The sequence below is a fragment of the Dendrobates tinctorius genome, unplaced genomic scaffold (assembly GCF_039654945.1).
Source record: "Dendrobates tinctorius isolate UK_male_01 unplaced genomic scaffold, ASM3965494v1 ptg000130l, whole genome shotgun sequence".
NCBI classification, from domain to species: Eukaryota; Metazoa; Chordata; class Amphibia; order Anura; family Dendrobatidae; genus Dendrobates; species Dendrobates tinctorius.
This window is the reverse complement of record NW_027361798.1, coordinates 5,397,501-5,411,546: the sequence shown is the minus strand read 5'-3', so window position 1 is coordinate 5,411,546 and position 14,046 is coordinate 5,397,501. Positions and strand designations below refer to the sequence as shown.

The 14,046-nt window shown below is 46.1% G+C and overlaps 1 protein-coding gene across 1 annotated transcript in view; it reads left to right on the top strand.

Moving 5' to 3' along the window:
- LOC141047949 (microtubule-actin cross-linking factor 1, isoforms 6/7-like) overlaps window positions 1–14,046 on the top strand; it is a 277,881-nt gene that overhangs the window by 27,716 nt on the left and 236,119 nt on the right. The window lies entirely within an intron of this gene.

Sequence of the window (14,046 nt, the reverse complement as noted above, 5' to 3'; positions counted from 1 at the left end):
AGTCCACGTGTCCGTGTCACAGGCCTGGAAGGCAGAAGATGACTGCACCCCGGACATAATAAGGGGGGATGTAGAGATCACCAGGGTCAGCGGGGGTCTCAGTGACCCGTGACCTCTTACTATATCTACAGACGGGCAGACAACTCGCAGGTTACACACCAAAGTGTGCTGCAGCAGCTGCGAGAGATATGGTGCCGTGCAGTGTATATATACAGGAGGAGCGGTACTGTGCAGTGTATATATACAGGAGGAGTGGTACCGTGCAGTGTATATATACAGGAGGAGTGGTACTGTGCAGTGTATATATACACAGGAGGAGTGGTACTGTGCAGTGTATATATACAGGAGGAGCGGTACTGTGCAGTGTATATATACAGGAGGAGCGGTACTGTGCAGTGTATATATACAGGAGGAGTGGTACTGTGCAGTGTATATACACACACAGGAGGAGTGGTACTGTGCAGTGTATATATACAGGAGGAGTGGTACTGTGCAGTGTATATATACAGGAGGAGTGGTACTGTGCAGTGTATATATACAGGAGGAGCGGTACTGTGCAGTGCATATATACAGGAGGAGTGGTACTGTGCAGTGTATATATACAGGAGGAGTGGTACTGTGCAGTGTACATATACAGGAGGGGTGGTACTGTGCAGTGTATATATACAGGAGGAGCGGTACTGTGCAGTGTATATATACAGGAGGAGTGGTACCGTGCAGTCTATATATACAGGAGGAGTGGTACCGTGCAGTGTATATATACAGGAGGAGCGGTACTGTGCAGTGTATATATACAGGAGGAGTGGTACTGTGCAGTGTATATATACAGGAGGAGTGGTACCGTGCAGTGTATATATACAGGAGGAGTGGTACTGTGCAGTGTATATATACAGGAGGAGTGGTACCGTGCAGTGTATATATACAGGAGGAGCGGTACTGTGCAGTGTATATATACAGGAGGAGCGGTACTGTGCAGTGTATATATACAGGAGGAGTGGTACTGTGCAGTATATATACAGGAGGAGGTGTACTGTGCAGTGTATATATATACAGGAGGAGCGGTACTGTGCAGTGTATATATACAGGAGGAGCGGTACTGTGCAGTGTATATATACAGGAGGAGTGGTACTGTGCAGTGTATATATACAGGAGGAGTGGTACCGTGCAGTGTATATATACAGGAGGAGTGGTACTGTGCAGTGTATATATACAGGAGGAGTGGTACCGTGCAGTGTATATATACAGGAGGAGCGGTACTGTGCAGTGTATATATACAGGAGGAGTGGTACCGTGCAGTGTATATATACAGGAGGAGCGGTACTGTGCAGTGTATATATACAGGAGGAGCGGTACTGTGCAGTGTATATATACAGGAGGAGTGGTACTGTGCAGTATATATACAGGAGGAGGTGTACTGTGCAGTGTATATATATACAGGAGGAGCGGTACCGTGCAGTGTATATATACAGGAGGAGCGGTACTGTGCAGTGTATATATACAGGAGGAGTGGTACTGTGCAGTGTATATATACAGGAGGAGTGGTACCGTGCAGTGTATATATACAGGAGGAGTGGTACTGTGCAGTGTATATATACAGGAGGAGTGGTACCGTGCAGTGTATATATACAGGAGGAGCGGTACTGTGCAGTGTATATATACAGGAGGAGTGGTACCGTGCAGTGTATATATACAGGAGGAGCGGTACTGTGCAGTGTATATATACAGGAGGAGCGGTACTGTGCAGTGTATATATACAGGAGGAGCGGTACTGTGCAGTATATATACAGGAGGAGGTGTACTGTGCAGTGTATATATATACAGGAGGAGCGGTACTGTGCAGTGTATATATACAGGAGGAGTGGTACCGTGCAGTGTATATATACAGGAGGAGCGGTACTGTGCAGTGTATATATACAGGAGGAGTGGTACTGTGCAGTGTATATATACAGGAGGAGTGGTACCGTGCAGTGTATATATACAGGAGGAGCGGTACTGTGCAGTGTATATATACAGGAGGAGTGGTACCGTGCAGTGTATATATACAGGAGGAGTGGTACTGTGCAGTGTATATATACAGGAGGAGTGGTACTGTGCAGTGTATATATACAGGAGGAGTGGTACCGTGCAGTGTATATATACAGGAGGAGTGGTACTGTGCAGTGTATATATACAGGAGGAGTGGTACTGTGCAGTGTATATATACAGGAGGAGCGGTACTGTGCAGTGCATATATACAGGAGGAGTGGTACTGTGCAGTGTATATATACACAGGAGGAGTGGTACTGTGCAGTGTATATATACAGGAGGAGTGGTACTGTGCAGTGTATATATACAGGAGGAGTGGTACTGTGCAGTGTATATATACAGGAGGAGCGGTACTGTGCAGTGTATATATACAGGAGGAGTGGTACCGTGCAGTGTATATATACAGGAGGAGCGGTACTGTGCAGTGTATATATACAGGAGGAGTGGTACTGTGCAGTGTATATATACAGGAGGAGTGGTACCGTGCAGTGTATATATACAGGAGGAGTGGTACTGTGCAGTGTATATATACAGGAGGAGTGGTACCGTGCAGTGTATATATACAGGAGGAGCGGTACTGTGCAGTGTATATATACAGGAGGAGTGGTACTGTGCAGTGTATATATACAGGAGGAGTGGTACCGTGCAGTGTATATATACAGGAGGAGTGGTACTGTGCAGTGTATATATACAGGAGGAGTGGTACTGTGCAGTGTATATATACAGGAGGAGTGGTACTGTGCAGTGTATATATACAGGAGGAGTGGTACTGTGCAGTGTATATATACAGGAGGAGTGGTACTGTGCAGTGTATATATACAGGAGGAGTGGTACTGTGCAGTGTATATATACAGGAGGAGTGGTACTGTGCAGTGTATATATACAGGAGGAGCGGTACTGTGCAGTGTATATATACAGGAGGAGTGGTACTGTGCAGTGTATATATACAGGAGGAGCGGTTCTGTGCAGTGTATATATACAGGAGGAGTGGTACTGTGCAGTGTATATATACAGGAGGAGTGGTACTGTGCAATGTGTGTATATACAGGAGGAGCGGTACTGTACAGTGTATATATACAGGAGGAGTGGTACTGTGCAGTGTATATATACAGGAGGAGCGGTACTGTGCAGTGTATATATACAGGAGGAGTGGTACTGTGCAGTGTATATATACAGGAGGAGTGGTACTGTGCAGTGTATATACAGGAGGAGTGGTACTGTGCAGTGTATATATACAGGAGGAGTGGTACTGTGCAGTGTATATATACAGGAGGAGCGGTACTGTGCAGTGTATATATACAGGAGGAGCGGTACTGTGCAGTGTATATATACAGGAGGAGTGGTACTGTGCAGTGTATATATACAGGAGGAGTGGTACTGTGCAGTGTATATATACAGGAGGAGCGGTACTGTGCAGTGTATATATACAGGAGGAGTGGTACTGTGCAGTGTATATATACAGGAGGAGTGGTACTGTGCAGTGTATATATACAGGAGGAGTGGTACTGTGCAGTGTATATATACAGGAGGAGTGGTACTGTGCAGTGTATATATACAGGAGGAGCGGTACTGTGCAGTGTATATATACAGGAGGAGCGGTACTGTGCAGTGTATATATACAGGAGGAGTGGTACTGTGCAGTGTATATATACAGGAGGAGTGGTACTGTGCAGTGTATATATACAGGAGGAGCGGTGCTGTGCAGTGCATATATACAGGAGGAGTGGTACTGTGCAGTGTATATATATACAGGAGGAGTGGTACTGTGCAGTGTATATATACAGGAGGAGTGGTACTGTGCAGTGTATATATACAGGAGGAGTGGTACTGTGCAGTGTATATATACAGGAGGACTGGTACTGTGCAGTGTATATACACACACAGGAGGAGTGGTACTGTGCAGTGTATATATACAGGAGGAGCGGTGCTGTGCAGTGCATATATACAGGAGGAGTGGTACTGTGCAGTGTATATATATACAGGAGGAGCGGTACTGTGCAGTGTATATATACAGGAGGAGCGGTGCTGTGCAGTGCATATATACAGGAGGAGTGGTACTGTGCAGTGTATATATATACAGGAGGAGTGGTACTGTGCAGTGTATATATACAGGAGGAGTGGTACTGTGCAGTGTATATATACAGGAGGACTGGTACTGTGCAGTGTATATATACAGGAGGACTGGTACTGTGCAGTGTATATACACACACAGGAGGAGTGGTACTGTGCAGTGTATATATACAGGAGGAGTGGTACTGTGCAGTGTATATATACAGGAGGAGCGGTACTGTGCAGTGTATATATACAGGAGGAGTGGTACTGTGCAGTGTATATATACAGGAGGAGTGGTACTGTGCAGTGTATATACACACACAGGAGGAGTGGTACTGTGCAGTGTATATATACAGGAGGAGTGGTACTGTGCAGTGTATATATACAGGAGGAGCGGTAATGTGCAGTGTATATATACAGGAGGAGTGGTACTGTGCAGTGTATATATATACAGGAGGAGTGGTACTGTGCAGTGTATATATACAGGAGGAGTGGTACTGTGCAGTGTATATATACAGGAGGAGTGGTACTGTGCAGTGTATATATATACAGGAGGAGTGGTACTGTGCAGTGTATATATACAGGAGGAGTGGTACTGTGCAGTGTATATATACAGGAGGAGTGGTACTGTGCAGTGTATATATATACAGGAGGAGTGGTACTGTGCAGTGTATATATACACAGGAGGAGCGGTACTGTGCAGTGTATATACAGGAGGAGTGGTACTGTGCAGTGTATATATACAGGAGGAGTGGTACTGTGCAGTGTATATATACAGGAGGAGTGGTACTGTGCAGTGTATATATACAGGAGGAGTGGTACTGTGCAGTGTATATATACAGGGGGAGCGGTACTGTGCAGTATATATACAGGAGGAGGGGTACTGTGCAGTGTATATATACAGGAGGAGTGGTGCTGTGCTGTGTATATATACAGGAGGAGGGGTGCTGTGCAGTGTATATATACAGGAGGAGTGGTACTGTGCAGTGTATATATACAGGAGGAGTGGTACTGTGCAGTGTATATATACAGGAGGGGTGGTACTGTGCAGTGTATATATACAGGAGGAGCGGTACTGTGCAGTGTATATATACAGAGGGAGTGGTACTGTGCAGTGTATATATACAGGAGGAGTGGTACTGTGCAGTGTATATATACAGGAGGAGTGGTACTGTGCAGTGTATATATACAGGAGGAGTGGTACTGTGCAGTGTATATATACAGGAGGAGTGGTACTGTGCAGTGTATATATACAGGAGGAGTGGTACTGTGCAGTGTATATATACAGGGGGAGCGGTACTGTGCAGTATATATACAGGAGGAGGGGTACTGTGCAGTGTATATATACAGGAGGAGTGGTGCTGTGCTGTGTATATATACAGGAGGAGTGGTACTGTGCAGTGTATATATACAGGAGGGGTGGTACTGTGCAGTGTATATATACAGGAGGAGCGGTACTGTGCAGTGTATATATACAGAGGGAGTGGTACTGTGCAGTGTATATATACACACAGGAGGAGTGGTACTGTGCAGTGTATATATACAGGAGGAGTGGTACTGTGCAGTGTATATATACAGGAGGAGTGGTACTGTGCAGTATATATACAGGAGGAGGGGTACTGTGCAGTGTATATATACAGGAGGAGTGGTACTGTGCAGTGTATATATACAGGAGGAGGGGTACTGTGCAGTGTATATATACAGGAGGAGTGGTACTGTGCAGTGTATATATACAGGAGGAGCGGTACTGTGCAGTGTATATATACAGGAGGGGTGGTACTGTGCAGTGTATATATACAGGAGGAGCGGTACTGTGCAGTGTATATATACAGGAGGGGTGGTACTGTGCAGTGTATATATACAGGAGGGGTGGTACTGTGCAGTGTATATATACAGGAGGAGTGGTACTGTGCAGTGTATATATACAGGAGGGGTGGTACTGTGCAGTGTATATATACAGGAGGAGCGGTACTGTGCAGTGTATATATACAGAGGGAGTGGTACTGTGCAGTGTATATATACACACAGGAGGAGTGGTACTGTGCAGTGTATATATACAGGAGGAGTGGTACTGTGCAGTGTATATATACAGGAGGAGTGGTACTGTGCAGTGTATATATACAGGGGGAGCGGTACTGTGCAGTATATATACAGGAGGAGTGGTACTGTGCAGTGTATATATACAGGAGGAGGGGTACTGTGCAGTGTATATATACAGGAGGAGGGGTACTGTGCAGTGTATATATACACTCACTGGCCACTTTATTAGGTACACCATGCTAGTAACGGGTTGGACCCCCTTTTGCCTTCAGAACTGCCTCAATTCTTCGTGGCAGAGATTCAACAAGGTGCTGGAAGCATTCCTCAGAGATTTTGGACCATATTGACATGATGGCATCACACAGTTGGCGCAGATTTGTCGGCTGCACATCCCTGATGCGAATCTCCCGTTCCACCACATCCCAAAGATGCTCTATTGGATTGAGATCTGGTGACTGAGGAGGCCATTTGAGTACAGTGAACTCATTGTCATGTTCAAGAAACCAATCTGAGATGATTCGAGCTTTATGACATGGCGCATTATCCTGCTGAAAGTAGCCATCAGATGTTGGGTACATTGTGGTCATAAAGGGATGGACATGGTCAGCAACAATACTCAGGTAGGCTGTGGCGTTGCAACGATGCTCAATTGGTACCAAGGGGCCCAAAGAGTGCCCAGAAAAAATTCCCCACACCATGACACCACCACCACCAGCCTGAACCGTTGATACAAGGCAGGATGGATCCATGCTTTCATGTTGTTTACGCCAAATTCTGACCCTACCATCCGAATGTCGCAGCAGAAATCGAGACTCATCAGACCAGGCAACGTTTTTCCAATCTTCTACTGTCCAATTTCGATGAGCTTGTGCAAATTGTAGCCTCAGTTTCCTGTTCTTAGCTGAGAGGAGTGGTACCCAGTGTGGTCTTCTGCTGCTGTAGCCCATCTGCCTCAAAGTTCGACGCACTGTGCGTTCAGAGATGCTCTTCTGCCTACCTTGGTTGTAACGGGTGGCAATTTGAGTCACTGTTGCCTTTCTATCAGCTCGAACCAGTCTGCCCATTCTCCTCTGACCTCTGGCATCAACATGGCATTTCCGGCCACAGAACTGCCGCTCACTGGATTTTTTTTCTTTTTCGGACCATTCTCTGTAAACCCTAGAGATGGTTGTGCGTGAAAATCCCAGTAGATCAGCAGTTTCTGAAATTCTCAGACCAGCCCTTCTGGCACCAACAATCATGCCACGTTCAAAGGCACTCAAATCACCTTTCTTCCCCATACTGATGCTCGGTTTGAACTGCAGGAGATTGTCTTGACCATGTCTACATGCCTAAATGCACTGAGTTGCCGCCATGTGATTGGATGATTAGAAATTAAGTCTTAACACACAGTTGGACAGGTGTACCTAATAAAGTGGCCAGTGAGTGTACAGGAGGAGTGGTACTGTGCAGTGTATATATACAGGAGGAGTGGTACTGTGCAGTGTATATATACAGGAGGAGTGGTACTGTGCAGTGTATATATACAGGAGGAGTGGTACTGTGCAGTGTATATATACAGGAGGAGGGGTGCTGTGCAGTGTATATATACAGGAGGAGTGGTACTGTGCAGTGTATATATACAGGAGGAGTGGTACTGTGCAGTGTATATATACAGGAGGAGTGGTACTGTGCAGTGTATATATACAGGAGGAGTGGTACTGTGCAGTGTATATATACAGGAGGAGGGGTGCTGTGCAGTGTATATATACAGGAGGAGTGGTACTGTGCAGTGTATATATACAGGAGGAGTGGTACTGTGCAGTGTATATATACAGGAGGAGTGGTACTGTGCAGTGTATATATACAGGGGGAGCGGTACTGTGCAGTATATATACAGGAGGAGGGGTACTGTGCAGTGTATATATACAGGAGGAGGGGTGCTGTGCAGTGTATATATACAGGAGGAGTGGTACTGTGCAGTGTATATATACAGGAGGAGTGGTACTGTGCAGTGTATATATACAGGAGGAGTGGTACTGTGCAGTGTATATATACAGGAGGAGTGGTACTGTGCAGTGTATATATACAGGAGGAGTGGTACTGTGCAGTGTATATATACAGGAGGAGGGGTGCTGTGCAGTGTATATATACAGGAGGAGTGGTACTGTGCAGTGTATATATACAGGAGGAGTGGTACTGTGCAGTGTATATATACAGGAGGAGTGGTACTGTGCAGTGTATATATACAGGGGGAGCGGTACTGTGCAGTATATATACAGGAGGAGGGGTACTGTGCAGTGTATATATACAGGAGGAGGGGTGCTGTGCAGTGTATATATACAGGAGGAGTGGTACTGTGCAGTGTATATATACAGGAGGAGTGGTACTGTGCAGTGTATATATACAGGAGGAGTGGTACTGTGCAGTGTATATATACAGGGGGAGCGGTACTGTGCAGTATATATACAGGAGGAGGGGTACTGTGCAGTGTATATATACAGGAGGAGTGGTTCTGTGCTGTGTATATATACAGGAGGAGGGGTGCTGTGCAGTGTATATATACAGGAGGAGTGGTACTGTGCAGTGTATATATACAGGAGGAGTGGTACTGTGCAGTGTATATACAGGAGGAGTGGTTCTGTGCTGTGTATATATACAGGAGGAGGGGTGCTGTGCTGTGTATATATACAGGGGGAGGGGTACTGTGCAGTGTATATATACAGGAGGAGTGGTACTGTGCAGTGTATATATACAGGAGGAGTGGTACTGTGCAGTGTATATATACAGGGGGAGCGGTACTGTGCAGTATATATACAGGAGGAGGGGTACTGTGCAGTGTATATATATAGGAGGAGTGGTTCTGTGCTGTGTATATATACAGGAGGAGGGGTGCTGTGCAGTGTATATATACAGGAGGAGTGGTACTGTGCAGTGTATATATACAGGAGGAGTGGTACTGTGCAGTGTATATATACAGGAGGAGTGGTACTGTGCAGTGTATATATACAGGAGGAGTGGTTCTGTGCTGTGTATATATACAGGAGGAGGGGTGCTGTGCTGTGTATATATACAGGAGGAGTGGTACTGTGCAGTGTATATATACAGGAGGAGTGGGACTGTGCAGTGTATATATACAGGAGGAGTGGTACTGTGCAGTGTATATATACAGGAGGGGTGGTACTGTGCAGTGTATATATACAGGAGGGGTGGTACTGTGCAGTGTATATATACAGGAGGAGTGGTACTGTGCAGTGTATATATACAGGAGGGGTGGTACTGTGCAGTGTATATATACAGGAGGAGCGGTACTGTGCAGTGTATATATACAGAGGGAGTGGTACTGTGCAGTGTATATATACACACAGGAGGAGTGGTACTGTGCAGTGTATATATACAGGAGGAGTGGTACTGTGCAGTGTATATATACAGGAGGAGTGGTACTGTGCAGTGTATATATACAGGGGGAGCGGTACTGTGCAGTATATATACAGGAGGAGGGGTACTGTGCAGTGTATATATACAGGAGGAGGGGTGCTGTGCAGTGTATATATACACTCACTGGCCACTTTATTAGGTACACCATGCTAGTAAGGGGTTGGACCCCCTTTTGCCTTCAGAACTGCCTCAATTCTTCGTGGCAGAGATTCAACAAGGTGCTGGAAGCATTCCTCAGAGATTTTGGACAATATTGACATGATGGCATCACACAGTTGGCGCAGATTTGTCGGCTGCACATCCCTGATGCGAATCTCCCGTTCCACCACATCCCAAAGATGCTCTATTGGATTGAGATCTGGTGACTGAGGAGGCCATTTGAGTACAGTGAACTCATTGTCATGTTCAAGAAACCAATCTGAGATGATTCGAGCTTTATGACATGGCGCATTATCCTGCTGAAAGTAGCCATCAGATGTTGGGTACATTGTGGTCATAAAGGGATGGACATGGTCAGCAACAATACTCAGGTAGGCTGTGGCGTTGCAACGATGCTCAATTGGTACCAAGGGGCCCAAAGAGTGCCCAGAAAAAATTCCCCACACCATGACACCACCACCACCAGCCTGAACCGTTGATACAAGGCAGGATGGATCCATGCTTTCATGTTGTTTACGCCAAATTCTGACCCTACCATCCGAATGTCGCAGCAGAAATCGAGACTCATCAGACCAGGCAACGTTTTTCCAATCTTCTACTGTCCAATTTCGATGAGCTTGTGCAAATTGTAGCCTCAGTTTCCTGTTCTTAGCTGAGAGGAGTGGTACCCGGTGTGGTCTTCTGCTGCTGTAGCCCATCTGCCTCAAAGTTCGACGCACTGTGCGTTCAGAGATGCTCTTCTGCCTACCTTGGTTGTAACGGGTGGCAATTTGAGTCACTGTTGCCTTTCTATCAGCTCGAACCAGTCTGCCCATTCTCCTCTGACCTCTGGCATCAACAAGGCATTTCCGGCCACAGAACTGCCGCTCACTGGATTTTTTTTCTTTTTCGGACCATTCTCTGTAAACCCTAGAGATGGTTGTGCGTGAAAATCCCAGTAGATCAGCAGTTTCTGTAATACTCAGACCAGCCCTTCTGGCACCAACAATCATGCCACGTTCAAAGGCACTCAAATCACCTTTCTTCCCCATACTGATGCTCGGTTTGAACTGCAGGAGATTGTCTTGACCATGTCTACATGCCTAAATGCACTGAGTTGCCGCCATGTGATTGGCTGATTAGAAATTAAGTCTTAACACACAGTTGGACAGGTGTACCTAATAAAGTGGCCAGTGAGTGTACAGGAGGAGTGGTACTGTGCAGTGTATATATACAGGAGGAGTGGTACTGTGCAGTGTATATATACAGGAGGAGGGGTGCTGTGCAGTGTATATATACAGGAGGAGCGGTGCTGTGCAGTGTATATATACAGGAGGAGTGGTACTGTGCAGTGTATATATACAGGAGGAGCGGTACTGTGCAGTGTATATATACAGGAGGAGCGGTACTGTGCAGTGTATATACACAGGAGGAGTGGTACTGTGCAGTGTATATATACAGGAGGAGTGGTACTGTGCAGTGTATATATACAGGGGGAGCGGTACTGTGCAGTATATATACAGGAGGAGGGGTGCTGTGCAGTGTATATATACAGGAGGAGTGGTACTGTGCAGTGTATATATACAGGAGGAGTGGTACTGTGCAGTGTATATATACAGGAGGAGTGGTACTGTGCAGTGTATATATACAGGAGGAGCGGTACTGTGCAGTGTATATATACAGGAGGAGCGGTACTGTGCAGTGTATATACACAGGAGGAGTGGTACTGTGCAGTGTATATATACAGGAGGAGTGGTACTGTGCAGTGTATATATACAGGGGGAGCGGTACTGTGCAGTATATATACAGGAGGAGGGGTGCTGTGCAGTGTATATATACAGGAGGAGTGGTACTGTGCAGTGTATATATACAGGAGGAGTGGTACTGTGCAGTGTATATATACAGGAGGAGTGGTACTGTGCAGTGTATATATACAGGAGGAGGGGTGCTGTGCAGTGTATATATACAGGAGGAGTGGTACTGTGCAGTGTATATATACAGGAGGAGTGGTACTGTGCAGTGTATATATACAGGAGGAGTGGTACTGTGCAGTGTATATATACAGGGGGAGCGGTACTGTGCAGTATATATACAGGAGGAGGGGTACTGTGCAGTGTATATATACAGGAGGAGGGGTGCTGTGCAGTGTATATATACAGGAGGAGGGGTGCTGTGCAGTGTATATATACAGGAGGAGTGGTACTGTGCAGTGTATATACACAGGAGGAGTGGTACTGTGCAGTGTATATATACAGGAGGAGTGGTACTGTGCAGTGTATATATACAGGGGGAGGGGTGCTGTGCAGTGTATATATACAGGAGGAGTGGTACTGTGCAGTGTATATACACAGGAGGAGTGGTACTGTGCAGTGTATATATACAGGAGGAGTGGTACTGTGCAGTGTATATATACAGGGGGAGCGGTACTGTGCAGTATATATACAGGAGGAGGGGTGCTGTGCAGTGTATATATACAGGAGGAGTGGTACTGTGCAGTGTATATATACAGGAGGAGTGGTACTGTGCAGTGTATATATACAGGAGGAGTGGTACTGTGCAGTGTATATATACAGGAGGAGGGGTGCTGTGCAGTGTATATATACAGGAGGAGTGGTACTGTGCAGTGTATATATACAGGAGGAGTGGTACTGTGCAGTGTATATATACAGGAGGAGTGGTACTGTGCAGTGTATATATACAGGGGGAGCGGTACTGTGCAGTATATATACAGGAGGAGGGGTACTGTGCAGTGTATATATACAGGAGGAGGGGTGCTGTGCAGTGTATATATACAGGAGGAGTGGTACTGTGCAGTGTATATATACAGGAGGAGTGGTACTGTGCAGTGTATATATACAGGAGGAGTGGTACTGTGCAGTGTATATATACAGGGGGAGCGGTACTGTGCAGTATATATACAGGAGGAGGGGTACTGTGCAGTGTATATATACAGGAGGAGTGGTTCTGTGCTGTGTATATATACAGGAGGAGGGGTGCTGTGCAGTGTATATATACAGGAGGAGTGGTACTGTGCAGTGTATATATACAGGAGGAGTGGTACTGTGCAGTGTATATACAGGAGGAGTGGTTCTGTGCTGTGTATATATACAGGAGGAGGGGTGCTGTGCTGTGTATATATACAGGGGGAGGGGTACTGTGCAGTGTATATATACAGGAGGAGTGGTACTGTGCAGTGTATATATACAGGAGGAGTGGTACTGTGCAGTGTATATATACAGGGGGAGCGGTACTGTGCAGTATATATACAGGAGGAGGGGTACTGTGCAGTGTATATATACAGGAGGAGTGGTTCTGTGCTGTGTATATATACAGGAGGAGGGGTGCTGTGCAGTGTATATATACAGGAGGAGTGGTACTGTGCAGTGTATATATACAGGAGGAGTGGTACTGTGCAGTGTATATATACAGGAGGAGTGGTACTGTGCAGTGTATATATACAGGAGGAGTGGTTCTGTGCTGTGTATATATACAGGAGGAGGGGTGCTGTGCTGTGTATATATACAGGAGGAGTGGTACTGTGCAGTGTATATATACAGGAGGAGTGGGACTGTGCAGTGTATATATACAGGAGGAGTGGTACTGTGCAGTGTATATATACAGGAGGAGTGGTACTGTGCAGTGTATATATACAGGAGGAGTGGTACTGTGCAGTGTATATATACAGGGGGAGGGGTACTGTGCAGTGTATATTTACAGGAGGAGCGGTACTGTGCAGTGTATATATACAGGAGGAGCGGTACTGTGCAGTGTATATATACAGGAGGAGTGGTACTGTGCAGTGTATATATACAGGAGGAGTGGTACTGTGCAGTATATATATATACAGGGGGAGCGGTACTGTGCAGTGTATATATACACAAGAGGAGGGTACTGTGCAGTGTATATATACAGGAGGAGTGGTACTGTGCAGTGTATATATACAGGAGGAGTGGTACTGTGCAGTGTATATATACAGGAGGAGTGGTACTGTGCAGTGTATATATACAGGGGGAGGGGTACTGTGCAGTGTATATATACAGGAGGAGCGGTACTGTGCAGTGTATATATACAGGAGGAGTGGTACTGTGCAGTGTATATATACAGGAGGAGTGGTACTGTGCAGTGTATATATACAGGAGGAGTGGTACTGTGCAGTATATATATATACAGGGGGAGCGGTACTGTGCAGTGTATATATACACAAGAGGAGGGTACTGTGCAGTGTATATATACAGGAGGAGTGGTACTGTGCAGTGTATATATACAGGAGGAGCGGTACTGTGCAGTGTATATATACAGGGGGAGCGGTTCTGTGCAGTGTATATATACAGGAGGAGCGGTACTGTGCAGTGTATATATACAGGAGGAGTGGTA